The sequence below is a fragment of the Dasypus novemcinctus genome, chromosome 23, assembly GCF_030445035.2.
Source record: "Dasypus novemcinctus isolate mDasNov1 chromosome 23, mDasNov1.1.hap2, whole genome shotgun sequence".
In the NCBI taxonomy this organism is placed as follows: domain Eukaryota; kingdom Metazoa; phylum Chordata; class Mammalia; order Cingulata; family Dasypodidae; genus Dasypus; species Dasypus novemcinctus.
This window is the reverse complement of record NC_080695.1, coordinates 27,689,886-27,696,690: the sequence shown is the minus strand read 5'-3', so window position 1 is coordinate 27,696,690 and position 6,805 is coordinate 27,689,886.

Here is a 6,805-nt window from a genome sequence, read left to right as displayed (position 1 = left end):
AAACAAAAGTCACCAGGGTTCTAGAAACTAAGGTGGTTTTTTTTTTCCATTTTCCTTCCTTTTGAAAATTTCCTTCTGATTTTGTATCCTGAATTTTCACATTTAACATGGCTTTGTCAATTCACCTTTTTGAGTGGATTGAATGTCACCATGACATTAAAAAGTATCTTTGAGGTTGCAAAGAGACATAGAGAGAGATAGTAGATTATAGACAGTAGATTATAGGTTACCAGTGACAGGGCAAGGGGGCAGAGTGGGAAGGGAAATTTATTGCTTAATGGGTGCAGAGTTTCTGTTTGAGGTGATGAAAAAATTGGAGTAATGGATGTTGATGATACAATATTGTGAATGTAGTTAATGCTATTGAATTGTACACTTGAAAGTGGGTAAAATGGGAGATTTTAAGTTTTACATATGTTATAAAAATAAAGAGGATTTTAAAAAATTTCCTAGTTTAATGTTGTATATTCATCCTCCCAACTTGCCCAACTGGCAAGTTCTCATCTTTCTGCCCCTATTGATTCGTTTATATTTTCACGAATTTTGTACTACTACTATCATTCAATATGCATTTTTTCCTCTAGTTTTTTCAGTCAGCATAATTATTTTGAGATTAATCCTTGCTGTTATGTGTTTAAATATTTCTTTACTTTTTATTGATGAGCAGCATTCCATTATATGAGTAAATTAACCTTTGTTAGCAATTCCAGACTGATGAATACTTGAATTCTTTCCAGTTATGGATTACAAAAAAAGTTGCCGTAACATGAGTGTACAAGTCCTTGTCTAGATATTTGCTTTCTTTGGCCTAGGTAAATATTTAGGAGTGCAGTGTGTGTGTTATACAGTATTTGTTCATACATGTACCATATGAAAAAATATATATCAATTTCTTATAAACATGATTGGCAGTTCTGACAAAATACTGAACACAAACCTATATTTAAGTTCAAAATTATAAGAAATTGTCAACCAAGTAGTTCTTGTAGCTTTTTTGTAGATTCCATTGGATATTTTACATAGAGAACCATGTCGTCTGCAAAAAAGATAATTTTATGTCTTCTTTTCTAATCTACATGCATTTTGTTTGTTATTTGTTTGCTTGCCTGTTTATGCCTGCTCTCACTGGCTAAAACCTACAAACAATGTTGACTAGAAGTAGTAAAAGCATGCCAAGCTCCTGATCTTAGGCTGAAAGCATTCAGTTTCTCAGCATTAAGTCTGATGTAAGGGAGAGGTTTTTCTAGATGCCCTTTATCAGCCTGAGGGAGTTCCTTTCTATTCTTAGCAGACTGAGGATTTTATCAGGATTGGCTGTTGGAGTTATGCAAACGTGTTTTCTGTGTTTGTTGAGATGACCATATTGCTTTTTCCTTTTTAAGTTTATTAACATAGGGAATTACATTTGTGAATATTTGAATATTATGGCAATCCCTCTTTCCTAGGATAAACAGCCTCTGGTTATGATGCATTACCCTTTTAATATTTTGTTGGGTCCAGATTGCTAAACTCTTGTTTATAATTTTTGCATCATAATGCATATTGGTGTCAAAATTCAGAATGTGTATTGGTCTATAGGTTTCTCTTCTTATCCTGTCTTTTTCTCATTTTATTTTTATTTATTTTTTAAGTTTTTTTTTTTTCTCTCCCTGCCCCACACCCCAGTTGTCTGCTCTCTGTGTCCATTTGCTGTGTGTTCTTCTGTGACTGCTTCTATCCTTATCAGCGGCACTGGGAATCTGTTTCTTTTGGTTGTGTCATCTGTTGTGTCAGCTCTCCGTGTGTGCGGCACCATTCCTGGGCAGGCTGCACTTTCTTTCGCACCGGGCGGCTCTCCTTGTGGGGTGCACTCCTTGCGCGTGGGGCTCCCCTACGCGGGGGACACCCTGCATGGCACGGCACTCCTGGCATGCATCAACACTGCACATGGGCCAGCTCCACACGGGTCAAGGAGGCGCGGGGTTTGAACCGTGGACCTCCCATTTGGTAGGTGGATGCCCTAACCACTGGGCCAAATCCGCTTCCCTTTTTCTCATTTTAGTATTAAGGCAATTCTGGGTTGGGAAGTAGTCCTTCCTCTTCAACATTTTTTGGAAAAGTTTCCATAAATTTGGTATTCTTTATTCCTTAAATATTCAGCGGAATTCACCAGAGAAGCCATCTCAGCCTGGAGTTCTTTTTTGGGAATATTTCTATGTAATTACAATTTCTTAATATGTATAGGGCAAATCAGGTTATCCTTCAGTGATTTGGGTCATTTGTGGCACTCTAGGAATTTGTCTCTTCTATCTAAGCAGTCAAATCTCTTACATAAAGTTTTTGTTTTAAAGATTTATTTTTTATTTATTTCTCTCCCCTTTCCTGGCCCTCCCCACCAGTTGTCTACTCTCTGTTTCCATTTGCTGTGTATTCTTCTGTGTCCACTTATATTCTTGTCAGCGGCACCAGGAATCTCTGTCTCTTTTTGTTGTGTCATCTTGCTGTGTCAGCTCTCCATGTGTGCAGCGCCACTCCTGGGCAGGTTGCACTTTTCTTGCACTCCTTACGGGGTGCACTCCTTGCTGTGGGGCTCCCTTACGTGGGGGATACCCCTGCATGGCACGGCACTCTTTGCATGCATCAGCATTGTACGTGGACCAGCTCATCACACGGGTCAGGAGGCCCTGGGTTTGAACCCTGGACCTCCCATGTGGTAGGTGGACACTCTATTCATTGAGCCAAATCCGCTCCACATAAAGTTGTTTTTCATATTCCTTTATCATCCTTTTCAATAACCACAGAGCTGTTAGAGATTTCACATCTCTCATTCCAATAATGGTAATTTGTATATTCTCTCTTATTTTCCTGATATCTATGACTAGAGGTTTTTAAGTTTTATTGTTCTGATAATTCTCTATTGTTTTTATGTTTGTGATCACATTGATTTCTACGCAATCTATATTATTTTCTTTTTTTCTGCTTATTATGGATTTGATTTGCTCTTTTCTAGTTTCTTGATAAAGAAGCTAAATCCATTGTTTGGAGATCATTTTATTTCCTGTTATAGATATTGGGTGCTTTAAATCTTCCTCTAAATACTGCTTTAGTTGCATCCCACAAGTTCAGATGTTGTGGTTTCATTTTCATCCAGTTCAAAATAAGTCATAATTTCCCTTTTGATTTCTTCTTTAACATGTTTTAGATGTGTGTTAATATTTTCCAAGTTTTCAGGGAACTCTCTATTATTGATTTTCAATCTAATTCCATTATGGTCCTTCTGAATTTATTGAGGCTTGTTTTATGGCTCAAAATAGGGCCAATTCTGATTATTGTTACAGATGTACTTGAGAGTGTTTATTCAGGTATGTTTGCATGCAGTGTTCTATAAAGATCACTCAAGTCAAGTTGGTGGATAGTGTAGCTCAAGTCTTGGCTGCTTTTGCATCAATTTCTAAGAGAGGATATTGAAATCACTGACTTTTAACTGTGCATTCGATTATATTTCCTTGCTGTTGTATTCATTTTTGCTGTTGTGTTTTGAAGCTCTATTAGTAATTGCACACATGGCGTTTAGACTAGTTGCAGCCTTTTGATTAATTGTCCCTTTTTATTAAATGACCTTATCTCTGTCAGTGTTCTTTGTCTGATACTAATATAAACACTCTGGCTTTCTTTTGACTAGTGTTATCATGGGACATCTTTTTCTACCCTTTTACTTTTAACTTTTATGTGTCATCTTTAAAGTGAAGTTCTTCTTGGCCATATAGTTGGGTCTCAATTTTTATCCAATGTTATCATCTCTGCCATTTATTTAAGGTCTTTAGACTATTAATATTCATGTGCTTATTGATATGTTTATGATGCAATTTATTTCCGTTTTTCCTCTCTGTTCTTTGTTATCGTTTTTTTCACTCTTTCTGCCTTCTTTTGGATAAATGTTTAAAGTGTCCTTTAATCCTATATCATCTCCTTATATGAGTTATTAGCCATGACTTAGTTTTTTATAATTTTAGTTGTTGCTTTGGGGTTTATAGTATAAATATTTTTTTGAAGATATATTTATTTCCTACTCCCCCACATTGTCTACTTTCCTTGTCCATTTGCTATGTGTTCTTCTGTGTCTTCTTTTCTTCTCTTTAAGTGGCACTGGGAAACAATCCTGGGACCTTCTGGACTGGAAAGAAGGTGCTCATTCCCTTGCATCACCTCAGCTCCCTGGTCTGCTGTGCCTCCTATTGTCTCTTCTCTTCGTTTCTTTTTGTTGCCTCATCTTGCTGCGCTAGCTCTTTGCTTGGGTCACCTTGCTGTATGGGCCAGCACTCTTGTGCTGGCCAGCACTCTGCTTGGGCCAGCTCCCTGTGTAGGTTAGCTTGCATTCATGTGGAGACCCCAGAAATTCAATCCTGGACCTCCAACATGGTAGATGGGAGCCCAATCGCTTGAGCCACATGCTCCATGTAGTATAAATTTTTTTGCATTCTATCATGGGCCATCAGTATGCGTGGGCCAGCTCATCGCGTGGGAGAGCTTGACCTAACCAGGCAACCCTGGGTGTCGAACCCTGGACCTTCTATATGGTAATTGTGAGCCCAATTGCTTGAGACACATCCACTTCCATGTAGTATAAATTTTTAACTTATCTCTGTTGGTAGAGGCATTATACCACTTCATGTATGGTATAAATCCTTTAATATAGTATCTTTCTACTTACTTCCATCTCACCTTTTTATGCTACTATTGTTAAACACATTAAATTTATATGTTATAAACCCCACAGTAGTTTGTTGTTATTTTAAAAAATGATCACCTTTAGAAGAAATTTTAAAAGAAGAAACGTATCTTATATATTGACTCATGTATAAACCATTTCCAGTGCTGCTGATTCTTTTGTATTGATCTAGATTTCTCACTGGCATCTTGTTCCTTCTGCCTAATGGACACCTTGGAACATTTCTTGTAGTGTGGATCTGCTGGAGATGCATGCTTTCAACTTTTGTATGTTTAAGTACTTATTAAATTTACCATAGTTTTTTATTCATTTGAAAAAACTTTGAGGTGATTTTTATATATTTCTGAATTCCATTTCCTAATGTTTTGTCAAATGTTATTAAAAATTCCTTATTTTCAAAAGGATTTTAAACTTTTCTATAATGAAAAAGCTGGTGATAATATTGGTATTGTTATTCTGAGTTGAGCGTGTGTTGTGGTATAAGGAATAAGAATGTATGTTGGTAAGATTGGCAACTAGAATTTTTAGCATAGAAGAAAAACAAATGCATAAAGATGCCCAAAGAAGTCAAGTAAAAATCCTGTAGTCCTGAATTTGGTTTGAAGTCTAAAATAAGAACTGATGATAGATTTTTATATTTCGAAAAAGAAGGAACATAAAATTTCTAGATACACTGACTTACCCAGAGCAATCAGCTCCCCTAGCTCTCAGATAATGATCACTAGATATAATTTCCCACTGAAGGAATTATGTCTGGGAACCCCAATCCTGGGAACTGCCCAAGATAATCCACTCAAAGAAGCTCTCAAAGACTTCTTTGTTGAGACAAAAGAAGTCAGATTACACTAATGAAAGAAGTTCTTGATGTGGGAAGAGAGGAGGGTGTGGGGAGTAGGGTACATGGGAACCTCTTATATTTTTTGATGTAACATTTTGTATGATCAATGAATCTAAAATAATAATAATAATAATAAAAAGAAGTCAGGAGCAAGCTAGAGCCTCTTACTAATATTTTAGAATCAATTACAATAACTTTAGTGGGCTAAAACAAATCATGTCTATAAAATTCATGCATATATAATGATACGTAGAAAGAAAACTCCATCAGTTTTGGAGGATGCTAAGCAACCAATTCATTACTTTTCATTATTTTGAAAAACCACTAAATAAAGTGAAAGAATCAAGCATCGTGACCCCCAACTATATATGCAATGCACATAAGAATCTGAAACCCCTGGAAGTTTATTAGTTGAAAATTCCCCATATGAATTTGTTATGTGCCTTGGTTCATACACTTTTCCGATTTGGACTATTGTGTTTCTGCATGTGTGTGTGTGTTGGTAATAATTTTTTCTTTTCTTTTTTTATGTATCTTCTGACAGTAAAGAAGATAATCGTTCCTCATCAATGGTTCCATTTTATTTACTTAAATTAAATTGTTAGTTTCTCATAGTTCTCACTAATCTTTTCAGTTCTGGTTCCTTTATCTTGAAAACGACAATTGAATTTACAAAGCAATTAATGTACGTAGTGTAAAAGTCATACAATATAAGGTTTACACTGAAAAACAGGAATCCTCCCTTCCCACCTCTCCCAAACCCACATTTTTTTTCCTGCCACTTACTTCCCTATTCTAAATGACATTCTTATGTTGCAATTTGTTGATATTTCTACTTTAAGTTATTTTCTACTACAGTGAAAGATGAGGGTCTTTCACTCCTCTTTCACTTCAACTCTCTCCCACCCATGTAATTTTCCTCCCTTATTCTTCCAAAAGACCTATATTCATTTTTAAAAAATAATAGGTGCTTACATGATCATTCCTATATGAAGACTGTGCACCAGTGAACAACACGGTATACTTGAGTTATTTTTCTAAAGGAGACAATGTTTTCTCTGGTGTTGTAAATTGCCTCTTTTTTCATTTGTTTAGTTTTCGATGTGTTACTAGATAGCTGGAAACTTCTCTGTCCCAGCTGTCAAACTCCTGTGATTAGGTCACAGTAAGTAGCTCCCTTGTTTCTTTGGGGATATCCCTCCTGGGGCTCTGCCCTACTGCTCCCAGCTTCCCTGGGTGAACTCTTGGACTGCTGCACC